Source organism: Jaculus jaculus, chromosome X, assembly GCF_020740685.1.
Source record: "Jaculus jaculus isolate mJacJac1 chromosome X, mJacJac1.mat.Y.cur, whole genome shotgun sequence".
Taxonomy (NCBI): domain Eukaryota; kingdom Metazoa; phylum Chordata; class Mammalia; order Rodentia; family Dipodidae; genus Jaculus; species Jaculus jaculus.
This window is the reverse complement of record NC_059125.1, coordinates 54,134,967-54,159,575: the sequence shown is the minus strand read 5'-3', so window position 1 is coordinate 54,159,575 and position 24,609 is coordinate 54,134,967.

Below are 24,609 nucleotides of genomic sequence, written 5' to 3'. Positions count from 1 at the left end.
GAACTTACTCCTCTCCTAACTGAAACTTTGAACCCGTCTTCCAGTATCTTCTCTTCCCTACACATGCCTGCACCCTGGTAACCACCGCTACCATTCTACTCTTTGTTTCTACGAGTTTGATTTTTTTAAATCGGCATTGGATTTGAGGTGTTCTTACGGCACTTTAAACACAATTACTTTTGATTCTCCTCCCCACGCCCCCCTCCATCCCTCTGTATTCTCCCTTTTCTTCTTTCTGCTTTCAGGTCATATGCGTCCTTTGGTCCTTCCTCAATCCCCCTTCCTTATCATTTCCCTTTACCCTCTCTTGGTCACCTTTCCAACTTTTTAGTCTTTACTTATGTGTACCCTCATTTATATACACACATGTAAATATGCAGTGCACATGTGTGAGAGAGTATGCGTGCAGTTTAGGGCTTTCGGAATTTGGGTTACATTGCTGAAGATAATTCTTTCCAGGTCCACAATTTTCCCTGGAAATTTTATGACTTCGTTTTTATTTGCTGCTGAGTAAAATTCCATTGTGTCCATGTACCACTCACCCCAGTCAAAATGGCTGTTATCAACAAAAAAAGACAAAAAATGCTGGCAAGGGTGTGGGGAAAGAGGAATCCTTATTTACTGCTGGTAAGAGTGAAAATTAGCATAACCATTCTGGAAATCAGTATGGAGGTTTCTCAAAAAACTAAAAGTAGAATTGCCATATGAACTTTTGTGTAAAGTGGTAGCTTAGGAGCCCCACTAATGAAACTCCAGGGAATACAAAAGACAAGACAGTGCACAATGTATTCTTTTTCTGCATGAGACAAGGTCTGCAAATGAACTGCAAGCCAGTGATATTTCTGCAGAGAAATAGAGAAGAACTGCCAATCAGTGGTTCTCACTTTCTTAGCAAGAACCAAGCAGGTTCAACACCTGGAAGTGCTTCTTCTCACACAAAGAATGGCCTGAGGGTGAGGACAGAGAAAACTACAGGGAAGTGCTTCTCACCACACAGATCAGCCTTGCAAGATTAGAAGAACCCGAAGGAACCGTTTTGATCCCAGTCCTTGGGAGGATCAGTGAGTTCGAGGCCAGCCTGGGACTATACAGTGAGTTCCAGGTCAGCTGAGGCTAGAGTAAGACCCTACCTCAAAAAGGAGAAGGAGGGAGAGGGAGAAGAACCTGAAGAAGATGATGGAAAAGACCAGCTGACCTCCATGGAAACATCACCAGGTAAAATTCTACAACCTGCTTTCTCCCATACACCAGCCCCAGGAATATAGGAGACTTCAGAAAACCAAGGGCTCTACTTGACCCTCCCAAACATAGCACCAATCTCAGCCAAGCCAAGGTAATAGTGCACTAAGGGCACAACTGCCTTCACAACTCAGCATAGGCAAGCCAGAAACATAGTCCAAAAGATGTCTGGTCTGATCTTCACTGGGGGAATACATACCCCAAATATTGTTCTATAGGTCTGAACTAGATGTGCCAAAACAGCACTAAGGCAAAATATTACAGGGAAAAAAATAAAATCCCATCCTGGGACAGGCAGGGTGGCACATGCCTTTCGTCCCAGTACTCATGAGGCTAAGGTATGAGGATTGCCATGAGTTTGAGGCTTGCCTGGGCTACAGAATGAGGCCTTGTCTCAAAAGTAAAAAAGTAAGCTGGGCATGGTGGCACACACTTTTCATCCCAGCACTTGTGAGGCGGAGACCCTGCCTTGACAAATAGCTGTTTTGTTCATGCAGTTTCATTTGTGTCTTTAGGCTTTTGCTACCTATCCAATATTTTCTTTGCAAAACCAATGTCCAGAGCTTTACTATGTTTTCATCAAATAGTTTCAGGTTCTGCACATTAGTCTTAATTCAATTTCAAGTTAATTTTTACATATGGGGTGAGAAGATAGTTCAATTCATTCTTCTGAATGTTTTCTCAGAACCTTTATTTGAAGAGACTGCTTCCCCCACCCCACTGTCTGTTCTTGACACCTTCAGTAAGTATTGGCTGACTGAAAATGTGTAGATTTGATTACATAATGTCTGTTCTGTTGCATTGGTCTGTATATTTGTTTCTATGTTAATGCTGTGCTTTATTTTATTTATTTATTTATTTATTTTTTGGTACTGGGAGTTGAATCCAAAACCCTGTGCAGTACTCTATCACTGAGCTCTATCACCATTCCTCTTTTTACTTTGTTGGTTTTTTTCAAGGTAGGGTCTCACTGTAGCCCAGGCTGACCTGGAATTCACTATGTAGTCTCAGGATGGCCTCGAATTCACAGTGATCCTCCTTCCTCTACATTCCTAGTGCTGGGATTAAAGATGTGTGCTACCATGACTGGATTTCTTTTTTTACATTTCAGACAAGGCCTCACTAGGTTGACGAGGCTGGCTTTTAACTCATTCTATGTTATACAGCCCAGGCCGGCCTTGAACTTACAATTCTCCTGCTTCATCTTCCTAAGAAGCTAGGATCATAGACCTGTGCCATCAGGCTCTGCTAATGATGTTTTGATTATGATACCTTTATAGTTGATTTTGAAATCAGTTATTATGATATAGATATCTTTTTTATCTTTTGTTTATTTTTATTTATTTATTTGAGAGGACAAACAAACACAGAGAGAAAGAGGCAGATTAGATAGAGGAGAGAATGGGCGCACTAGGGCCTCCAGCCACAGCAAACAAACTCCAGATACATGTGCCACCTTGTGCATCTGGTTTACGTGGGTCCTGGGGAATCGAGCCTCAAACCAGGTTCCTTAGGCTTTACAGGCAAGTGCTTAACCACTAAGCCATCTCTCCAGCCCTATCTTTGTTTGGATTATTTGGGATCTTTTCTTGTGCCATATTAATTTTAAGATTGGTTTTTCTACTTCTGTTAGAAATGACATTGGAATTTTTGATATAGTTTAAATTGAATCTGTAGAGTACTTTGGGAATATGGAAATTTTAACAATATTGCTTTCTTTATGAACATGAGCTATTTATCCTTTAATCATGCCTTCAATTCTCTCATCAAAGGATAGTTTTTGGTGTGCATCTCTTTCACCTACTTGGCTGTACCTATTCTTGAGTTTTTATGCAATAGTACATGCTGTAAGTGGGATTATTTTTTAAATTTTTTTTTAAATTTTTATTTATTTATTTGAGAGTGACAGACACAGAGAGAAAGACAGATAGAGGGAGAGAGAGAGAGTGAATGGGCGCGCCAGGGCTTCCAGCCTCTGCAAACGAACTCCAGACGTGTGCGCCCCCTTGTGCATCTGGCTAACGTGGGACCTGGGGAACCGAGCCTCGAACCAGGGTCCTTAGGCTTCACAGGCAAGCACTTAACCGCTAAGCCATCTCTCCAGCCCAGGATTATTTTTTTGATTTGCACATTTTTGTATAGTTTGTTTTGTTCATTAATGAAAACACTATTTTTTCTTTTTTTTTTAAATTTTTTTTTCTGTTTTATTTATTTATTTGAGAGGGACACAGAGAGAGAATGAGGCCGAGAGAGAGAAAGAATGGGCACACCAGGGCCTCCAGCTACTGCAAATGAACTCCAGACATGTGCGCCCCCTTGTGCATCTGGCTAATGTGGGTCCTGGGGAATCAAGCCTCAAACTGGGGTCCTTAGGCTTCACAGGCAAGCGCTTAACCGCTAAGCCATCTCTCCCGCCCTATTTTTTCTTTTAAAAATATGTTATTATTTATTTATTAGAGAGGGAGTGAATGGGCATGCCAGGGCCTCTAACCAGTGCAAATGAACTCCAAATGTATGTGCCACCATGTGCATCTGGCTTATGTGGGTTCTAGGGAGTCAAACCTGGGCCCTTCAGCTTTGCAGGCAAGTGCCTTAACTGCTAAGCCATCTCTCCAGCCCGAAAACACTATTTTTGTATGGTGATTTTTTTAATCTTGTAACTTTACTGAATTTGTTTTTAGTTTTAACACTTTTGATAGATTCTTTATGATTTCCTCTATCTCAGATCATGTCATATGCAATGGGAGACAGTTTAACTTCTTCCTTCCCAACTTAGATGTCTTCTATTTCTTTCTCTTGCCTCTTGATAGGACTTCCAGTACAATGCCAAATAATGGTGATGTTTTATTGTTGTTCTTAAAGGAAAATCTTTCACCTTTGCACATTGAGTACAATGTTATCTGTGGGCTCGTTATGCATGACCCTTATTCTGCTGAAGTGTTTTTTTTCAGATAGAGTATTACTCTATATAGCCCAGGCTAACCTAGAACTCCCTATAAAGCCCCAGATAGCATTAAATTCATGACATCCCTCCTGCCTCAGCCTCCTGAGTGTTGGGATTACAGATGTGAGCCACCACATCTGGTTAAAGTACATTCCTTCTACATCTAATTGTGGAAAATTTTTATCATCAAAGGATGTGGAATTTAGTTGAATGACCTTTTGTGGCTATTGTGATAATCATTCCGTTTGATGTGGTGGGTCACATTAAGTGATTTAGATATATTGAGCCATTCTTGCATCCTGGGATAAATTCTACTTGATTATGGTGAATGATCCACTTATTGGGCTATAGAATTTTTTGTTCTTGTTATTGTTTTTCAAGGTAGGGTCTTGCTCTGATCCAGACTGACCTGGAATTCACTATGTATTCTCAGGGTGGCCTCAAACTCACAGTGGTCCTCCTACCTCTGCCTCCCATGTGCTGGGATTAAAGGCATGCACCACCACGCCCGGCGGCTATAGAATTTTTTTTAAACATATTTATTTATTTGAGAGAAAAAAAAAGAGGCAGGTAGAGAGAGAAAAAGAATGGGTACATCTGGGCCTCCAGCCACTGCAAATGAACCCCAGATACATGCACCCCCTTGTGCATCTGGCTTTAACGTGGGTACCAGAGACTAGAATTCAGGTCCTTTGGCTTTACAGGCAAGTGCCTTAACTGCTGAGCCATCTCTCCATCCCAGTTATAGAATTTTGATTGCTAGCATTTTGTTGAGTATTTTTAAAAATTATTTATTTATTTATTTGAGAGCGACAGACACAGAGAGAAAGACAGAGAGAGAGATAATGGGCACGCCAGGGCTTCCAGCCTCTGCAAACGAACTCCAGATGCGTGCGCCCCCTTGTGCATCTGGCTAACGTGGGACCTGGGGAACCGAGCCTCGAACCGGGGTCCTTAGGCTTCACAGGCAAGCGCTTAACCGCTAAGCCATCTCTCCAGCCCTTGTTGAGTATTTTTATGTTTCTATTCATTAGAGATATTGGCCTGTATTTTTTTGTCGTACCTGAATCAAACCACCACATTCTGCCCCTGGCCTCCATAAACTGATATCCATACATAATGTAAAATGCAATGCATTCATTTAACTTTTAAAAGTCCCATAGTTTTTATGAATTCCAATGATGTTCATACATCCCCATAGTCCAAGATCTTTTAACTGAACCATAATACCAAAAAATAACCTTGAAAAAAAACCCATAATGGCACAGAATAAACATTCACACTGCAAAAGATGGCATTGAGCATAGCAAAGAAACATTCAACCAATACAAGATTTAAAACAACTAGGGCAAACATCAAACTCTGTAGCTTCAAGTCCAACAACTCTAGCCAGTGACAAATATCCAAGTCCGACAATTCTAATCAGCAACAAGTCTCTGGCATTCCACCCCTCCAGCTAGGCTACTCACAGTCCTGGAAAACTTCATCAGGGCCGGCAGCTCTCCTTAGCAGCCATCTCGTGGTCCCGGCATCTCTACTGCAAGCCACGGTTCATCCTCATGGCCCCATGGGGTCTCTATGCAGGCATCCAGCAAACCTGTTTCACACTGCCCATGGCCATTTCCAAAACACAAGACCGTGTTGCAAACTCAATGATCCTCTCTTTCCTGCATTTGTTATACTCCACAATACCAGGTAGGGTGCCAATTTGTTAATCCGGGGGGAATAAAGCAGACTTTGAAGAACAGGACACTCCTTGAGCACACAGGCCCCTTCAAAAGAATCAACATTCTTCCTGTTACCCCAGTGCAGGTCAGCTAGCCCAGTCTCAAAGGTTGTAATCTCTCACTTGCAGCTGAACGGGCAACAGTTCACCCAAAGACTTTTCTTTCTGTGCCATATCCCTCTGATTACACCAGTTCATTTCTACACAAAGCAACCCTGCACAACTTCTCAGGACATGGGCATAAGAGCAAGCTTCTCACACAAACTGCTAGCCCAGTCCAAGCAAAACTCTTTTTCACCCTCATAAGCCAAACTTCACAGACCATAGTTCTTACTTCATTCAGGTCTTGCAGCTCAGACCAGAATAGTCCATCAAGCTGTACTTACTGTACTGCAAGGCATCTCTTAGGCCAAGGTCTCAAATCCTCCCACATTCCTCTTCAAAATCAGCTCCAAAAGGCCAAAGGCACACAGTCAGGTGTCTAGCAGCAATCCCACTCCTCAGTACCACTTTACTGTTGTAGTCCAGTTCACATTTCTGGTAGAAATCACCCAACCAAGAGCAACTTTGGGGAAACAGAGGTTTATTTTGGCTTACTGGCTCGAGGGGAAACTCCACGATGGCAGGGAAAATGATGGCATGAGCAGAGAGTGGACATCACCCCCTGGCCAACATAAGGTGGACAATAGCAACAGGAGAGTGGGCCAAACACTGGCAAGGGGAAACTGGCTATAACACCCGTAAGCCCACCCCCAACAATACACTGCCTCCAGGAGGCGTTAATTCCCAAATATCCATCAGCTGGGACCTAGCACTCAGAACACCTAAGTTTATGTGGGACACCTGAATCAAACCACCACAGTTGGTAAAAGGTGGCTCCACCTTCAGTAGAGTGGAGACAGAACAGACTTGGTGATAGGAGACAAAATTATACAAAGACAAGAAGCAGGAGGTTTTCTTCTTGCTCTCTAAACCTGTTACTGTTAGTAAAAGCCCCCGTAGTCAACTGTATGAGAATATAGAAGCTTTGCCTTTCCTTCTTATTTGTAAAGCAGAGTGTAAGACCAGCGGGTGTGCCTGGCACTGAGGTGCAGGAGGCCTCACTTCATTATGTGACAAATAGCACAGAATACTGAGGCTTGGATGTGTCATATTGGGATTATTAAGAAATAAAAAAGGTGGGCTGGAGAGATGGCTTAGCGGTTAAGCACTTGCCTGTGAAGCCTAAGGACCCCGGTTCGAGGCTCGGTTCCCCAGGTCCCACGTTAGCCAGATGCACAAGGGGGCGCACGCATCTGGAGTTCGTTTGCAGAGGCTGGAAGCCCTGGCGCGCCCATTCTCTCTCTCTCTCCCTCTATCTCTCTTTCTCTCTGTGTCTGTCGCTCTCAAATAAATAAATAAAAAATTTAAAAAAAAAAAAGAAATAAAAAAGGTGACATTTTCTTTCGGGTGAAGCTGGATAGGCAGGTAATTTGATGTATTTGTGATTATGTGTGTATGAATTGCTTGTGCATGCACATGGATATAAACATATTTGGAATGAACACATACGAACCAATCCATATTTTAGGTGAATCCTATGGCCTATTAACCATTTCATACTATACTTAACATGTATTCTCTCATGATTTTGATAGATTCAGCTTCCGTTTCTATGGCAACAATCGCCAGCTCTTTGTTTCAACTTCTAGGCACAGGACTACAAAGAGAAGGGCGAATTATTTCCCCACTTGTTCCTGGTTTCCAATCACCGAGTCTCTGCCTGAGCTGAGTGACCCAGTGGGGATCAGAGGCCGAGCTGTTACTAAGACAATGGAACTGTAGGTCCATTTTCTGTGAGGCTCTTTCTCCCTCCCCTTAGCCTTCCTGTCCAATAAGAAAAGGACACTTGTGTGATAAAAAATACTAGCAGTGAGGACAAAAGCCATTTAAAGGTGATAGTTTACATTTCAGTAATAGTGGGTGCTGGGGGGATGGCTTAGCGGTTAAGGCACTTGCCTACAGAGCCAAAGGACCTCGGTTTGATTTCCCAGGACCCACGTAAGCCAGATGCACAAGGTGGTGCATGTATCTGGAGTTCATTTGTAGTGGATGGAGGCCCTGGTGCACCCATTCTCCTCTCTCTCTCTCCCTCTTTCTCTCAAATAAATAAATGAATCAAATAAAAATAGTTTTAAAAATAATGGTGGGGTTTTATTTTAGAATGGCATTTCAGTAACAAAATACCTTTTGATAATCAATGAAATAGCTGAAATAGATTTCAGTGATAACAAACTTGGATATAGACTGGGATTGTAGCTACAAGATAATGACAGTATAGTTGCAGTATGTGCGTCAGAATCTCCCATGGGGAATCTGAGAAAGGAAATTCATTTGGGACCTATCCTCAGAGTCTTTGATGGAGTAGATCTGGAGTGTGGCCATGGAATTAGCATTACTTTAAAATTCCATGTATGGAAAGCCTGTATGGCAGCTGACATCAAGAAGAACATGAATATCTGACTTATATTAAATACCATGTTCAGGGGCTGGGGCCTGTGTTCATTTCCCCAGTACCCATTTAAAGCCAGATACACAAAGTGGCACATGTGTGTGGAATTCGTTTGCAGTGGCAGGAGTCCCTAGTGTGCTCATACACACTTTCTCTCTCCCTGTCTTTCTCTCTGCTTGTGAATATAAATAAATAAATTTTAAAGGCTGGAGAGATGGCTTAGCAGTTAAGGCACTGGCCTGCAAAGCCAAAGGACCCACCACGTTCGGTTCCCCAGGACCTACATAAGCCAGATGCATAAAGTGGCACAAGTATCTAGGGTTCGTTTTCAGTGGCTGAAGGCCCTGGTGCTCCCACTTTTCTCCTTCTCTATCTGCCTCTTTCTCCCTATCTCTCAGATAAATTAATACAAATAAGATAAAAATTTAAAAACTATTCACTTAAACCCACTGTGGTGATGCACACCTTTAATCCCAGCACTCGGGAACTGAGGAAAGAGGATTGTTATGAGTTCAAGGCCACCCTGAGACTACATAGTGAGTTCCAGGTCAGCCTAACTTGAAAAAAAAAAAAAAAATATATATATATATATATATATATATATATATATATAAATAAAAATTTAATGAATAAAAACCTTGTTAAATATATTTGAGAAAAATTCTCAAGCTACTTTGCAAACACCATAAACTAACCTAATTCTTTGTGCTCTAATAAAAAATAAGACAGGGCTGGACAGATGGCTTAGTGGTTAAGCGCTTGCCTGTGAAGCCTAAGGACCCCGGTTCGAGGCTCGGTTCCCCAGGTCCCACGTTAGCCAGATGCACAAGGGGGCGCACGCGTCTGGAGTTCGTTTACAGAGGCTGGAAGCCCTGGCGCGCCCATTCTCTCTCTCTCCCACCTTCCCTCCTTCTCTCTCTGTCTGTAGCTCTCAAATAAATAAAATAAAATAAAATAAAATAAAATAAAATAAAATAAAATAAAATAAAATAAAATAAAATAAAATAAAATAAAATAAGCTGGGCATGGTGGTGCATGCCTTTAATCCCAGCACTTGGGAGGCAGAGGTTGGAGGATTGCCGTGAGTTTGAGGCCACCCTGAGACTCCATAGTGAATTCTAGGTCATCCTGGGCTAGAGTAAGACCCTACCTCGAAAAACCAAAACAAACAAAAAAACCATAAATAAATAAATTAAATAAAAACAAATTTAGCCGGGCGTGGTGGCACACACCTTTAATCCCAGCAGTTGGTAGGCAGAGGTAGGAGGATCGCCAAGAGTTTGAGGCCACCCTGAGACTACATAGTGAATTCCAGTTCAGCTTGAGCTAGAGTGAGGCCCTACCTCAGAAAACCAAAATATATAAATAAATAAATAAATAAATAAATAAATAAATAAATAAATAAATTTAAACTGGGCATGGTGACTAATGCCTTTAATCCCAACACTAGGGAAGCTGAGGTAGAAGGATTGCTGTAAATTTGAGGCCAGTCTGGGGTTATAGGGTAAGTTCCAGGTCAGCCTAGGCTAGAGTGAAACACTACATTGAAGAAAAGAACAAATAAATAACTAAATAATTTTAGAAATCCTAAAGCTAATAAAATTTTTCCCAATTACATTGAGCACGATGTTCTGCAAATCCCTAAAACCCAAGGCCTAGAAAATAAAAATATATCACTTTAGCAATGAAATGTTTTACTTTCCTTTCTTTTTTTTAAAAAATTATTTATTTATTTATTTGAGAGCGACAGACACAGACAGAAAGACAGATAGAGGGAGAGAGAGAGAATGGGCGCGCCAGGGCTTCCAGCCTCTGCAAACGAACTCCAGACGCGTACGCCCCCTTGTGCATCTGGCTAACGTGGGACCTGGGGAACCGAGCCTCGAACTGGGGTCCTTAGGCTTCACAGGCAAACGCTTAACCGCTAAGCCATCTCTCCAGCCCTACTTTCCTTTCTTAAATAGAGCCTTTATACCTGGGTAGTTGAAAAGGTTTGGCAAACATTGCATATACAATTGCATTCCATTAGACTAGAGACATTAGTTATCTTGACCACTAAAGGTGGCTCCAAATTGAATCACTTGTTAGAGAAGAATTAGTGGTGCTAATTATCTTCTTTTCTGCTTCGAGACAAGAGTCTGGCTACATAGCACAGGTCATCGTGGCCTCTTGAGTAGCTGAGTCCACAGGTATATGCCATTGTGCTTAATTCCCACTAATCATTTCAAGTTGCAGTTTTATACAGTATGTTTATTTTTACCAACCTAATATGGGTACATAGGTTTAAAGTTAAATATTACTACAAAGTTTGAAGTAGCTTAAAAATGGGGGTTTCCTGGGCTGGAGAGATGGCTCAGCAGTTCAGGCACTTGCCTGCAAAGTCTAATGACCAGGCTTTGATTCCCCAGTACCCACTCAAAGCCAGATGCACAAAGTGGTGCATGCATCTGGAGTTTGTTTGCAGTGGCTGGAGGCCCTGGTGTGCCCATTCTCATTCTGTTTCGAATTCTCTCTTTCTACTTGCAAATAAATAAATGAAAATATTTTTTTAAAAAATGGGCTCCTGTACCATTCCTCCATAGCATGATATACTTCACCTTAAACTTTAGGTATTTCTTCTGATATTTATTTTCATGTCTTTTTTGCAACCAATTATTTGGTAAACATAGCTGGATCATATGGTAGCTAGACTTTTAGATTTAAAAAATATTTTATTTATTTATTTGCAAGCAGAGGGAGACAGAAACAGAGACAGAGAGACAGAGGGAGAGAGAGAGAATGAATATGAATGGGCACACCAAGATCTTTAGCCACTGCAAATGAACTCCAGATGCATGTGCCACTTTGTACATCTGGCTTTATGTGGGTCCTGGGTACTCAAACCACAAGCACCTTAACTGCTGAGCTCTCTCCAGCCCGTACTTATAGTTGTTATGAGAAATCTCCATACCGATTTCTATAGTGGCTAGACAAATTCACCATCAGTCTATAAGGGTTCCCTTTCCCCTACATTCTTGTGAACATTGGTTGCTGTTTTATTAAGAATAGGCATTTCTGAGTGGGATGTGATAGAATTTCAATGTAACTTTTTGTTTTGGGTTTTTGTTTTGTTGAGGTAGGGTCTCGCTCTAGCCCAGGCTGACCTGGAATTCATTATGTCCTCTCAGGCTGGCTTCAAACTCCCAGTGATCCTCCTACCTCAGCCTCCCAAGTGATGGGCATGCCTGGCAGAGAAAGAGAGGGAGATTGAGAGAGAGAGAGAGAGAGAGAGAGAGGGAGGGAGGGAGGGAATGGGAATGAGTACACCAGGCTCTGTAGCCTCAGCAAAGGAGCTCCAGACACATGAGTGATGTTGTGCATCTGGCTTTACGTGGGCATTAGAGAATCGAACTTGGGGGTGTTAGGCTTTGCAGGCAAACTTGTTAACCACCAAGTCATCTCTCTCTTGAGCCCAAATCATTTTTTGTCTACTTTATTATTTTGAGGGGGCACTGAGGTAGGGTCTCATTCTAGTCCAGGCTGACCTGGAATTCACTATGGAGTCTCAGGGTGGCCTCGAACTCACAGTGATTCTCCTATGTCTCAATGTGATTTTAATCTGTATTTTCCTGCATGTTCCTTTTTAACTTACATTTTTGATTTTTTGGTTATTTCATGGTAGGGTCTCACTATAGCCTTGGCTAACCTGGCACTCACTCTGTAGTCCCAGGCTGGCCTTGAACTCACAGTGATCCTTTTACCTCTTCCTCCAGAGTGCTGGGATTAAAGGTGTGCCTAGCATCATTAAATTTTTTAAATTATTATTTATTTTATTTGCAAGCAGAGAGGGGTGAAGGGGAGAGAGAGAATATAAATGAGCATGCCAGGGCCTACAGCTGCTGCAAATGAACTTCAAATGCATGTGCCACTTTGTACATCTGCCTTTACATGTGCACTGGGGAATCAAACCCAGGGTCTTTTGGCTTTGCAGGCAAGCACTTTAGCTGCTGAGCTATCTCTCCAGCCCTCTTCAAACTTATAATATTGCTTCTTTGCTTCTTTTTTAAACTTTTATTTTTTAAAAACATTTTCTTTATTTTACTTACTTGAGAGAGAGTCAGAGAGAGAGAGAGAAAATGGGTATGCCAGGGCCTCCAGCCACTGCAAATGAACTCCAGACACATGTGCCACCTTGTGCTTCTGGCTTACATGGGTCCTTGGGAATTGAACCTGGGTTCCTTGGCTTTGCAGGTAAACGCCTCAACCGCTAAGCCATCCCCCCCAGCCCTGCTTTTTATTTTTTATTTTTTTGATTTTTCGAGGTAGGGTCTCACTCCGGCCCAGGCAGACCTGGAATTCACTATGGAGTCTCAGGGTGGCCTCGAACTCACAGCGATCCTCCTACCTCTGCCTCCTGAGTGCTGGGATTAAAGGCGTGCGCCACCATGCCTGGCGCTGCTTCTTATTTTTGACAACTTAATTATAATATTTCATGGAGAAGTTCTTTTGTTATGCCTATTTGAAGTTCTAAATGCCACTTTTATTGGATGCCTTTTTTTTCCTTTTTTTAAATTTAATTTTTATTAACATTTTCCATGATTATAAAAAAAATCCCATGGTAAATCCCTTCCCCCTCCCACACTTTCCCCTTTGACATTCCATTTTCCATCATATGTAAATTATATGTAAAAATTTTATGTAAATCAATCTATGCTACCTGAGAGGAAGTGGAAGTGCTATAGATCCTCATCTTTAGAATTTTGAATAAATTGTGGCAAAGGATGGTGTGGTGGTTTGAGTCAGGTGTCCCCCATAAACTTAGGTGTTCTGAATGCTAGTCTTCCCAGCTGATAGCAATTGGTAATCAATGCCTCCTGGAGGTAGTGTATTGTTGCGGGAGGGCTAATGGGTATTATAGCCACTTTCCCCATGACAGTGTTCAACACACTCTCCTGTTGCTATTGTCCACCTGATGTTGGCCAAGGGGTGTTGTCCACCCTCTGCTCATGCCATCATTTTCCCTGCCATCATGGAGCTTCCCCCTTGAGTCTATAAGCCAGAATAAACCTCTTTTTTCCCACAAGCTGCTCTTGGTTGGGTGAGTGCTGGAATTAAAGGTGTGTGCAACCATGCCTGGCCCCCCAAACATGCAAACCAGACTGCAACAGATGGGTTGTGCCATGCAAAATGTCACATGGAAAGCCAGTGACATTGGGGGATATAAAAAAAGAATTTACCCAAAACATGAAAAGACAAAGAGATGAATTATTGAAATACATGGCATGGAGCAGCAGATGAGCCCAGAGAAGGCATGGCATGGTGGAGAGGGGAATTTTATAGGAGCAGAGTGGGAAGTTACCTAGTCATATCTTATATGTATAGGCTCTGTATATGGAAAGGTAGGTTGGCACCTCATTATCTTGTTAAGCAGTTAGTTTACACCATGAGTTAATTTTCTTGAGACTGGTTACTTTTTTTTTTTTTTTTTAAATCTCTACTTGACAGCCAGACTTCTTGTTCATTTTTTTTTTTTATTTATTTGAGAGCAACAGACACAGAGAGAAAGACAGATAGAGGGAGAGAGAGAGAATGGGCGCGCCAGGGCTTCCAGCCTCTGCAAACGAACTCCAGATGTGTGCGCCCCCTTGTGCATCTGGCTAACGTGGGACCTGGGGAACCGAGCCTTGAACCGGGGTCCATAGGCTTCATAGGCGAGTGCTTAACCGCTAAGCCATTTCTCCAGCCCGAGACTGGTTACTTTTGTTCAGATCAATGTCTATATAAGACATCATAAGTCACTAGAGATCAGGCTTCATGTAGTTCTGGCCTAGTTGTTAAATAATGGGAACTTAGGGGCTGTGGATGGCTCAGCAGTTAAAGGTACTTGCTTGCAAAGTTTGGTTCAATTCCCTAGTACCCACATAAAGCCAGATGTACAAAGTGGCACATGCACCTGGAGTTTGCAGTGGCAAGTGGCCCTGTTGTGCCTATTCTCTTTCTAGCTCTCTTTCTGCTCAAAAACAAACAAATAAAAACATAAATTAAAAAAATTATTCATTGATGAGAAAGAGAGAGAGAAACAGAATTGGTGCTCCAGGGCCTCTAGCTGCTGCACATCAACTCCAGCTGTATACACCATCTTGTGTATCTGACTTATGTGGGTCCTACAAAATTGGACTTGAGTCCTTTGGCTGGAGAAGATGGCTTAGCAGTTAAGGCACTTGCCTGCAAAGCCAAAGGACCCCAGTTTGATTCCCCAGGACCCACGTAAGCCAGATGCACAATGAGGCGCATGCATCTGGAGTTCATTTGCAGTGGCTGGAGGCCCTGGAATGCCCATTCTCTCTCTCTTTCTCTTTCCCTCCCTCAAATAAATAAATAAATTTTTTTTTAAAAGTATGGGGAGCCAGGTGTGGTTGCACACACCTTTAATCCCAGCACTAAGGAGGCAGAGGTTGGAGGATTGCCGTGAGTTCGAGGCCACCCTGAGACTACATAGTGAATTCTAGGTCAGCCTGGCCTAGAATGAGACCCTATCTTAAAAAAAAAAGTCAAACAGAAATGGATGGGGATTTAGCTTTTGTTTTTGGCCTCTTGTCTCTACATCTTAGCATCAAGAAGAAAGAAGGAGGTGGCAGATTTTTCCTTTCACTATTAACAGTGCAGATCAAAGCCCATTGATAGAGAGTACAACCAGTTTTCCACTTCTGGCAAAGCATTTAGATGAATTTCTTATGTCTCATGTAGCCTGTAAGCATTTGATAAGTATCTGCTGTGTTAAATGGGGTTGTTGGCTTGATATTTCTTTGGAAGCCAAAAGACCATATATAAGTTTTTTGTTGTTGTTGTTGTTGTTGTTGTTTTGCTTTGTTTTGTTTTGAGGCAGGGTTCTCATTCTAGCCCAGGCTGACCTGACCTGGAGCTCACTTTGGAGCCCAGTATAGCCTTACATTCACTGTGATCTTTCTACAGCAATCTTTCCAGTGCTGGGATTAGGGTTTTAGATAGCATACAGATACTGATGCAAAAGACAGCTCTCACCTTAAAGGGAATAAGAGAGTTTATTCTGCAGCCAAATATGGGTGACCATAGTCTAGAAACACAAATTTAGGTTACTCCAATTCTATCCAGGTTTTGTCTGGCTGGAGTTCTAAAGGCTTCCTGTATCTGTATTGGCACCTCTTTCCCAATTTGGGGGAAATTTTCTTCTATGATTTTGTTGAAGACACCTACTATGCCTTTAGAGTGAAATTCTTCTCCTTCTACTATGCCCTGAATTCTTATATTGGATCTTTTCATAGTGTCCCGAATATCTTGAAATTCCCACTCATACTTTTCTATAAGTTTGTCTTTCTCTTTGTTGGACTGTATTAGATCTGCTACCTGGTCTTCTAGCTTAGATATTCTGTCCTCTCCTTCATCCATTCTACTGGTGAGATTTTCTACAGAGTTTTTTATTTCATTAACTGTGTTCTTCATTGCTAGTAATTCTGACTGGTTTTTCTTTATTATTTCTATTTCCTTATTTATGTCTTGTATTGCCTTCTTTATTTCATGAAATTGGTGGCCTGCATCTTCTTTGATTCCTTTGATTTCCTCTTTAAGTTCCTGTTTGACTCCTTTGATTTGGTCTCTGACTTCTTTGAACATATTTACAATCATTCTTTTGAAATCTTTCTCAGGCATTTCCTCTAACTCATTCTCACTGGAGGTCATTTCTGATGCATTAATACTTTTAGGTGGATTTATATCGTCTTGCTTTTTAGTGTTTCTTGTGTTATAATGTATATATTTTTGCATCTTGGATTAAGTTAATGCTTGGATTTTCTAGCTAGCTGGGTATTCTTAGCTGTCTCAATTGATTTGATGTTATATATTTTCAGGGTAGGAGCTTAAGGTATTAGATGTGGCTCTTAAGACTCTGAGAGTATCTATAAAGGTGCTCCTAGGGGTTGAGTTTCCCTGCTATGGGAGTATTCAAGCAGGCTGAGTGGAATAAAACACAGGTAGATTCTAAAAGTTAACTAAACACTGTACCCATTCAGTCAAAAACAGCCCCAAGTATGTATGCCAGAGTAGTTATTATAATAATCAGATCCTCTATCAACATAGAGGTTAAGATTTCTGGTCTGTTGAGGGATCCCAGTCAGCTTGTGACCAAGTGAGACCCTTCCCTGGTGCAAACCTTGGATGAGTTGGGTCTCAGTCAAGTTGCTGCCTGGGTCGTCGGACTGCTGTTCTGATTTCTGGAGCTGGGCACTGGCTTTTCCTGTGGGGCAAACCAAGCCTGGCAACTGTGGTCCTGCAGATCAGCACCCCCACTGCTGGAACTGTTGTTGCGAAAGCTGTCTCTACTGGGTCTGTCAGCAGCTCAAGCTGCTGCTGCTGCTGGGCCCACTGTTGCTGTTGCCTCTGTGCCTCTGCTGCTGCTGCTGCTGTAGCTGCCACTTCTGGAGCCACTGCTGTTGCTGAAGCTGCTGCTGCTGGATCTGCCGCTGCTGCCGCTCCTGGGTCTGCTGCTGCTGGGGCCACTGGTACTGGTTCCGGAGCTGCTGATGTTGCTGCCGAACTCTGCTCCTGCTTGGGTCCCATTGTCAGCCCAAGTTGGCGTGGCCGGGTCCCGGGCCGCTGCTCTGTTCGCTGGAGCTGGGCTCAGGCGGTGGGGGAGGGGAGGGAGCCGCGGCTGCTCTGGTTGTCTCGCTGCTCCACGTGTGCTTCTACCTCGCCGTCTGCTCCTCAGTTGCTCGCTGCCGCTCTCCCCTCACGTTTCCGAGTTGCGGAGAGCGCGGTGTGAGGGGAAAATCCCGCACCTGGCTTGTCCTGCGGCTCGAGCCGAGTCTGGCGGCTTTCTGGTGTGCCGCCGCAGTTGGCGGAGCACCAGAAAGCTGCCGGGGCTGCTTTTGCCGGCCTGTGCAGGCTCTGGATGCTCTGGATCTCTCCTACTTCTCCGCTGCTGCTTCAATTTCCTATACACCTCACTTTTTAGTAAAAGTGTGTATTTTGCTGAGTTTTTTTGGTCTTTTTCCCCCCAGGCTGCTTTGGCGTGGTACCTACGCCGCCATCTTAACCGGAAGTCCCTGGGTGCCTTTTTTTAAATTTGGGAACTTTTATGCTATATTTTGGTTTAAGATTCTTCGTGCTTTTAGTTTTCATATCAGCAACTATTCCATGGATTCTTAGGGTCATTTTCTTGATCATATTTCAGTGCTCTTAGATTTTGTACTCATGCTCATTTAGTTATTGTATTTACTTAGGGTTGTACCTATGGTCTCATGCATGCTAGGCAAGCACTCTACCTCTGACATTTGTCCCCAGCATTCTCTCTCCTTCCCTCCCCTCTTCTCCCTCTCTCTTCCCTTCCCTCCTGAGACAAGGTCACAATCTGTAGTCCAGGCTAGCCTGGAACTTACTGTGTAGCCTTGGCTGGACTCAAACTCAAGGCAATCCTCCTGCCTCTGCCTGTAGATTGCTGGGATTATAAGTATCTGCCACCATGCCTGGCCTTTTATTTAAAAAAATTATATCATGTTTGCAATCTGTAATTTTTCTCATCCTCCCAAGATTTCTGGGTTTGTACCCTCTAGGATGGCTGATGTTCTAGTTGGTGTGTGTCTTTCAAATGCGATGGGAGTGGAAGAAGCAACCACAGGACTGATTGATATCTGTACATGTGGAGGATCTTTCTTATACTTTTAAAACCCACTGGACATTAGTCACGCTGCTGGAAGGATGCAGTTGTAGGTGTACAGTAGCCCCCTGGACGTCCGAAGTACTTGGACTCTACATCAGTGAACTTCACAACAGATAGGTGGCTCCGGGGGTCTATCCATCTGCTGAACCCGAGCTATTAAACTCAGAATCATTCTCAGTTGATGAGATCTGGACCCATGTCACCAGGATGAGGCTGCTTTTTCCTATGTACTTCATTACCCTGGCTGAGGCTCCCATTTCCTGCTATTTTGCTGCTCACTGGTCAGCAGCTAGTCTTCCTAGTCTCCACAATTGTCCCCTAATGCTTTCTCTCACCCTGGGGCAGTGGCAGGTTAAAATAGGGGTCTCTGCATTATGAATGTTCCCTGTTCTCAGCTTTTTTTTCAAGTTTTTATTTATTTATTTGAGAGCGACAGACACAGAGAGAAAGACAGATAGAGGGAGAGAGAGAGAATGAGCGCGCCAGGGCCTCCAGCCTCTGCAAACGAACTCCAGACGCGTGCGCCCCCTTGTGCATCTGGCTAACGTGGGTCCTGGGGAACCGAGCCTTGAACCGGGGTTCTTAGGCTTCACAGGCAAGCGCTTAACCGCTAAGCCATCTCTTCAGCCCGTGTTCTCAGCTTTTAAATGCAGGTTCTCTCAAGATGATACCTAGCCCTTGCCCTCCAAGTCATACAGCGTGACAGAGTGGGACTCTGTTCTCCTGCAGATCCATCCCACTGGAGAAGTTACTGTATCTGCAAGACCTGCAGCTGGATTTGAGGCTTGTGAGAATATTTTGGCTTGTCCCGTAGGTAGTATATACTGTTTTCTATAGTGGTTGGACTAATTTCCATTAACACCACCAGTGTATAATTCTACTTTTATCTCCACATCCTCACCAGTATTTGATGGTGCTGGGGATTGAACCTACGTCTACACTTGAGCTAGGTCTTAGACAAACATTCTCAATTCTAAAATAACTTATTCTTGACATGTGTTACAGAATTGTAAGGCATATATTCTCAACCATTAGGATAAATGTAGGGACCACTACAGTAGTTGAGGAGGAAGATTGAGCTCAACTCCAAATATGACAAGGACAAGTGGCAATTTATTGCCAAGGGACACAGGAGGAGTTAGTGGATGGCAAATTACTGGAGGGAATGTGAGAGTAAAAACCATTCTGTCTAATGCAACACAAGATTCTTGCTGAAGACAGCCAGGGTGGTCAGACATTGTTTGGAGGGTGAGAAGCTTGGTTTGATAATGAGAACGATCAGATATCATGGATGGGGAGTGGTGAATAAACTGACTGCAGGATGCCAAACCACTTAGATGGTGTAGTGACCTCAAAAGCCCAGACCTAGTTGAGAAGAGTTCAGAGCCCAAGGAAAGTTTGGGCAGGGGGGAAATCTTTGTCAAGGGCCTTGCCTCAAGTCGAATTCTGTCACTTCCTCCAGAAGAGCAGCAAAGGTCACAAGTGCTAACCCAGTGTTGGGAAGTGGTGAGTGTTCCTTCTCTAATCACTCTTGGTTACTCAAGGAGATACTGGTTTAGCATCATGAGGTGTGGTGGTACTGGTGCTTCAGGGGGCTTGTATAGATGAAGAAGAGTGAAGACGCGTATTGGAATGGTGCACCCTGTCCATGACTGGGGTGTTGCCAGTATATTAGGGAGGAGGGAAAAAGGAGCAGTGAAAGTATGTTGGAGAGGGGAGAGCTTACAGCTCTTTGTCTGGTGGATGGTACCAAAAGATGACCACCAGTGGAAGTGAGGACTCCAGGAGATGGAAAGCTGTGGTTGTGACTAAATTCCAGATAAAGGGACTGAAGGTGGTGCAGCCACTGATGATACAATGGGAGGAAAGGAATGAGGTGAGGGTCACATTCAGGCTTGGTTTTGCCTGCTGTACCAAGATCTAAACCTATTGGAAGTGGAAGAGGACAAGGTTCCTGAGAAGAGCTTCGCCTGGCATACTGTTCGGCTTTGTGTGCTCTGAACTAGGGAGTTAGGATCAGGGGGATGATGACTAAGAAGAGCGAGAGTGCCCCACTTGAAAAGTGGGTTCAGGGCTGGAGAGATGGCTTAGTGGTTAAGGCATTTACCTGCCAAGCCAAAGGACCTAGGTTCAACTCCCCAGGACCCACGAAAGCCAGATGCATAAGGTGGCACATGCATCTAGGGTCCGTTTACAATGGCTGAAGGCCCTGACATGCCCATTCTCTCTCTCTCCTCTCTCTCTCTCTATCTCTATCTCTGAAATAAATAAAATTAAAAGAAAATGGGCTCAAAAGTTCACATTCATGTGGAGGAAAAGAGGACAATCTGACAGCAGGTCCCATACATCGATGATCCATAGCCTGCAGGTTACAACAGCACTGGCACAATGGAACTACAAGCTGACCAGAAGCTTGAAAGCACCAGCAAGCTCACTGTGTACCTATGCACAGGCCTGGATCAGACCTGCCAATCCTGAAACACACCAGAGTCCTTCCGGTATGACTGGGCCTTCCTGCTGTGGTTGCTATGGCTCCGAGGGCGGGCCTAAAGAAGACTTCCTTGCCAGAACCCGATCCCGGGATCCACTTGGGCATGGAAGAGTGTATTCAGCAGTGCTTATATTTACTCCGCAAGGCACCTATACCCCTGGTGGTCCATAGTGGTGGCCCACAGAGCCAAAGACTTTTTCAAAAATTTTTCGTCACTGTGGGCGAGGTTCCGTTTCTGTCACCAGTAGATGGCAGTGTGGACTCGCGCCCCAACCTGTGCAGTGACGCGGCCCCGCCCTTCCCGAGTATAAAAAATTCAGAAGAGTTTTTTTTTTTTTTTTTTTTTTGTTTTTCTTTTCAAGGATGTTTTTTGGGCTCTCTTCCTTCCTTGGGTTTCTGCTAGCTTCCTGCAGGCAATTAAGAGATGGACTTTGAGGGCTTTTAGCAAGTTTCAAGTGAGGAAGCAGGGACCACCAGGCTGCGGGTCCTGCCCCACCTATGTGGGAGATTCCGCAGAATGAGTGATTAAAACTTCCCCGACTGTGGAATGTAGGAAGGTTGGCCAACAGAGAGTCAAAATTATGTTGTGTTATCCTTAGTTCTCCTTAATATTCATTTATTACCCACCTCTTTGACCTAACATCCTTTTTGGCTATCAGATGAAACCTTTGGAAATGTGTTCTCCCCTGACCACTAACCCCCACCCACTCTAAAGCTAAGAATGTCATCACATATCTGAAATTTACACTTGTCCCCCCACCCCGACTTTGCTATCTGCTGCCCCCCACCAATTTCCTTTAAATGTCTGGATTTATAGCTCTCTTGTTCGGTGACTGTAAAACTTCATGTAGCCACTTCCACTGGGGAAACCTTCCATGGGGCGACCTGAATCCAGGCTCCTAGGCTGTGGTCACTCATATTTGAGAATAAATGATCACTTATTTCCTTTGGAGTGAGAGCTGTGTTCTGCCTGATGGATCTTAGCAGCCCCATTGATCAGCCTCCTGGTAATAACAGCCTGGACAGACTAGACCCCCAGAGGGAAAACTGACAGCCATCTCACTGTGCAAGCCCAGATCCTGCAGCTCCTAGGCCTACTCAGGAGGTCCAGCTGCTCTTGCTAAGGTTCCTAACAGGAAACTGGGGAAGGCTTCCTCCTCTGTGTCTGGATTTGTCTGCAGGAGGCTCAGGCCAACTTTGTTGTATTCTGTGGTCCTCTGGAGTCTTAATAGGCTGCCCTAGTCTTCATCTCTAGGGCTGTGGGCCCCAAAGTAGCAGACAAGCAGAGAAAATGGCTTCCCTTTTACTGTCAGACCGTTTCATTGGTGGAATTTCAGTTTCTGTGACCGCTAGATGGCAGTATTGTGCCGTACAATTAGTGTGCACTCCTCTTCCCCCGCCCTTTGTGATTGAAAAAACTAGGGCAAACCCTTTTCTATTAGAAAAAGGCTTTTCTTGTTTCCACATGACTCCAGCCCAGAACTGGGGAGCCAGATGCCTCCTTCTGAAGGTTCTTTCTTTGGTTAAATGCCCTGGCTGAAAAGCACCACCGTGCAAACTCCTTGGCTTTTCAAATTGGCATTTTTTCCCCCCTGTGGGGCTGTCTTGGCACCCCAGCTATATTTATTTCAGCTTCTTCCTAAAGTCTTGAGTTCTTTTGCCTACTTGTTCTGGGGGGTTATGAATCTTTATCAATATATTCTTGGAGCACAGATGTCATTTGACCTGACAGCTGTGATAATGAAGACAATCCTTGCTTAGCTTCATGGCTCAAGCGTGCTTGCAATCCCAGTACTGAGGCAGGAGGATGGTGAGTTTCAGGCTCTATTTTAAGCCACCAGTTTTAGCAAACATTATGCCTTAGGTTCAACCTCCCCCCTATACACACAAACACACTCTCCTCCCTCTCTCTCTCTCTTACACACACACACACACACACACACACACAGTTGATCTTCAAGAGTACATATTTCATTAAATTTTGGCTACTTGCCACTTCCCACTAAGGATTTTCTTCCTGGTAAAGAAAACTGATCAGATTCGAGTCAACAGACTCTACAACAATCTACCAGGATTCATCATTCTGCATCAAGTCTCAAAGGCCAAAGTAGGCCTTGTTTTCTGTCCTTGCTGTTGTTCAGTTTTCCTTTCCTCCTTCCTATTCTCAGTATGAAAACTCATTCCTTGTATGGGCTCAAAATCCCAGCACTCGGGAGGTAGAGGTAAGAGGATTGCCATGAGTTCGAGGCCACCCTGAAATTACATAGTAAATTCCCGGTCAGCCTGAGCTAGAGTGAAACCCTACCTCGAAAAACAAAACAAACAAACAAAAAGAATATGCACTCAATAGTGATCAGAATTGCTGGGTCTGCAGGCTCCTTTCCACTTCCAGCACCTCTGGACTTCCATGGTGGGTATTTCAGCTTCAAGGAGATGACTGAAACCAATTACAGGTATATATTAACCAGGCAAGAGTTAGCCCTTCCACTTTAGCTTAGGTTGTTAGATGGGATGTTTCTCAATGGTCTATTAATTCTACCAGAAGTGAACAGGGGAACAGACAGAGCTTTTCAAAAGGGAAAACTGACAAAGCTCTACTAAGGTATGTGGGCCCCCTCTCTAGTAGCCCCATAATAAAGGAAAACAAGCATAACTGTCACTTGGCTTTTTTCAAGTCTAGGTTACATATATGTCAATGACTTTAGCCACAGGTTGCATAAGTGAATTAGCTCCCTGATGCTGGGAATAACGAAATGTAAACTATCCAGGATAGATCTCTTCTGACTCATATCAAAACATCATCACCCTCCAACCATCAAAAGGGTTTGCTAGGAATGGGTCCTGAGGCCAGAAATACGTTGGACAGCCTGTAGTGACACCAAGTGTGACACTACCCTTGGCTACTCCCAGGATGGGATACACTGATATCCCATTTGACATATAGAAACTCTCACTAAATATACCCCAAAAAGCTTTAAAGGACACAGCTCAGGGAATCTCCCTTCTTAATTCTAAGGTTCAAATGATGAGAAAGGCAATTATACAGAATCATATGGCTTTAGACATTCTCACCACTAACTCAGGGTGGCATGTGTGCCATGATCAAGGTGGTATAGAACTCATTTCCACCTTTCAATTTTCTAATCAGCAAGAAAACAAAAAGCAAAACAAACCCAACACTCCTTTGGGTTAGAGTGGCATCTGTGCCATTATCAAAGTTATGTATTCTTTGTTTCATCAAAATATTATTTATTTATTTGTGAGAAGAGAGCGGGGGAGCGAGAGAAAAAATGGGAATGCCAGGACTTCTTGCCATGGCGAGATGCACACACACACCACTTTGTACATCTGGTTTTACAAGGGCATTGGGGAATTGAACCTGCATAATAGGCTTTGCAAGCAAGCATCTTTCCTGCATAGCCATCTCCTCAGCCTCAGAGTTATATATTATTAACAATTCTGATAATGTCTCATATGCATTACAAGATCAGCAAGAACAGATATGTCATTTAATGAGCAGGTTTAGAAGTTATTTCTAGGGCTGGAAAGGTGGCTTAGCAGTTAAGGCACTTGCCTACAAAGCCAAAGGACCCAGTTTCAATTTGCCAGGTCCCACATAAGCCAGATGCAGAAGGTGGTGCATGTGTCTAGAGTTCATCTGCAGCTGCTGAAGGCCCTGGTGCACACATTTTCTCTCTCTCTCCCTCTGTCTCTCTATCTGCCTTTTTTCTCTCCCTCTTTCAAGTAAATAATATAAAATAAAAATTAAATGAATGATTAAAAAAGAATAAAAATGGAAAATACTTTTGGTCTGTATTTTTATGGTAAAAGAAAATTATACCTATTGTTTCTGGTAATAGTAACTGCTAATTTTAGGACTTTTTATAATTAACTGCTGTTTTATGTTATTTATTTATTTGAGAGCGACAGAGAGAGAAAGAGGGAGAGAGAGAGAAAATGGGCGCGCCAGGGCCTCCAGCCACTACAAACGAACTCCAGACTTGTGCACCCCTTTGTGCATCTGGCTAACATGGATCCTAGGGAATCG